Source organism: Penaeus japonicus, unplaced genomic scaffold (genome assembly GCF_977035675.1).
Source record: "Penaeus japonicus unplaced genomic scaffold, GWHDUDI00000001_assembly GWHDUDI00000002, whole genome shotgun sequence".
NCBI lineage: Eukaryota > Metazoa > Arthropoda > Malacostraca > Decapoda > Penaeidae > Penaeus > Penaeus japonicus.
The window spans coordinates 37120734-37123233 of NW_028234404.1; the positions used below are offsets into that span (position 1 = coordinate 37120734).

The following is a 2500-nucleotide window of genomic DNA, read 5'->3' on the forward strand; positions in this document are numbered from 1 at the left end:
TCTCTTTCTCTTTTTTTTTCTCTCTCTCTCTATATATATGTGTGTGTGTGTGTGTGTGTGTGTGTGTGTGTGTGTGTTTACAAGAATGTATGTTGCATGCATTTATATACTCATAAGAGCGATTGATTGATAAATAAAATTTTATCGATAGATAATGAACGAAAAAGAGAAATTTCAATCAGGTGAGAAATCAACTTTTTTATGCAGACTCGAGAAGCTCTTGATTAACTCCCTTGTGCAAATACTCCGACTTGGATAACACCTTAAAGTCTTTTCCCTTTCTCCTTCACGACTCACATCGATCCTGCCTAGAATCCAATTTGTCTTTGAGAAGAAGAAAAAAAAAAGGAAAAAGAAAGAAAAAAAAAAAACAGTAGTGACATTCGTTTACACTGCGTTCGGAATTGTGTTTATGTTCGTATTTGCTAGACGGAGCCTTGAGCCTAGAATCGGACGCGGGAATACCCCTGAATAAGGAAAAAGAAATTTGATTTCGAGAAGCGGTCTTCGGCGTGGCAAGAGAAAGCAAGTTTTTTTTTTTTTTTTTTAGGTCAACCCGTGTGAGTTATTTCTTAGGTCATATTTGTAAACTGTTTGTCAAGTGTGCAATACGGGTTGAGCTTTTGCATTGCATGAATTAAAAATTTTGTTGGAAGATTAATATTACGTTATTTATCAGGTTGGGTCATGATTTATAGTTTAAGTCATATATATTGATATGTGTTCCGATAGGCTATGTGTTCAACTATGTACCAAGTTACGTCATTATGCTGGAAGTTACTTATGAAATCGTATGTCATATCATGAAAAAGATATAAAATCCCTATTCATGTGGAATTTTCTTTATCCAGTTTGCAAGTCGTTTCAAAGTTACGGTGAAATTTATTTAAAAAGTAGTGTCAACGTGATTTCTTAACTAGTGTCTTCAATATCATGCCATAAAAAAATATATGAATCCAAGAAAACTGAACACCAATCCTAGCAGAGTAAAGAGAAAATAACACATTACATAAACATCTGCCTAGTCTAATGACATAACATTCAGTGTAATGACGGAAATGTGATAATGATCCCTTGCATAAACACCTGTTCAGGGGAGCAAGATACATATCGTATAAAATATATATAATCATGCATATCTTTCTTCACGATGCTTGTCTTAACACTATCGAGCGCTATCATAATGCAGATATTTGCCATGTGCGTGTACTTCTGCAATCTCTTTTGTGCTGCACGTGTCAAATGAGCAAACAAAATGTAAAAAATTGAATATTAAGATTTTTAAGAATTCGCAGATACATTCAGGAATCCATATGTAAGTGTTCATATACATACATTCTTTAATATTTGCTTTGTAATTATCATAATGTCCACATATAAAATCCTAGATATATGCAGTAAGTAATAGACATACAATCTTGGGACAAAGCCCTCGGCAGATTACACAAAATTTGTTTATAATTGTATCAAAAATGTTTAAAAAGATTATGTCATATATATACAAAATAATGTTTGAATTGTTTTTTGACATTCAAAAAGATTGATGTGCTGAATTTTTCTGGTAAATATTGGTATATTATCATCATGACTTTTTTTCTTCCTTTTTATATATATCAGCAATAGCCTTAAACATCCGTGGAGAGGTTCACTGCAAATCATCTAGTTGCAAGCCTTATAAAAATCAACGTACTATAAAAAAAAAAAAAAATAAGTAGCCTCTGGTGTTATTAGAATAATGACACCGCAGCCAACAGTCATTTTTTTTCTGGTATGAGAAGGAATAACAAAAGTAGCCCTGATTTTGCTACATTATTGGATATTCAAAATTAAGAATATCATAAATCTGTTCACGAACGATTCTTGATAACATCTGACAAAGAAATGTGCGTGTTCTAAGTGAACCTCTCTCGCGGCTGCAGATATGAGTTCCAATGCCAAAATATCAGACATTTTTCTCAAAAAGTTTTTTTTTTTTTTTTTTTTTTTTTTTTTTTTTTTTGTACTTACCGGCTGAAGAGTTCCAAGAGGGATTTAAAGAAAACGAAACGGGAAATGGTTCAGTTTGCGGCACATAGTCAAGAGATGAGGCAGCAATGCGGTTAATTCAATGCTTTTAGTGTGATAAGCTACATTTAACATTCATGACACTGACGGTCATGCAAATCATGATTCATCAAGCACTCTTTGGAGTTTTTGAATCGACTTTACAATGGTCATGCATTTGCAAAAAATGGCCTTTTGACAAGATTCAGAGATTTTTTTTTTTTTTCCTTTTTTACGCTATTTGAAAAATGCATTCCATTCCAATTGCTCCAAAAATAATATATATATATCCACTTAACATGCAACAATGAGGCTTTTATCCTTATGATACACATAATCCACAAGCTTTTAAACATCAAGATAACTCATCCAGATATTTCAAGGCATCAAGATTAGATAGCCAATCGGAGAGAAAAAAAAAAAATATATATATATATATAACAACACTAATAAAAAA

The 2500-nt window shown here is 32.2% G+C and overlaps 1 protein-coding gene across 20 annotated transcripts in view; it reads right to left on the reverse strand.

Moving 5' to 3' along the window:
- The window catches only part of LOC122253079 (band 7 protein AGAP004871), a 588497-nt gene that overhangs the window by 501348 nt on the left and 84649 nt on the right, over window positions 1–2500 (reverse strand). The window lies entirely within an intron of this gene.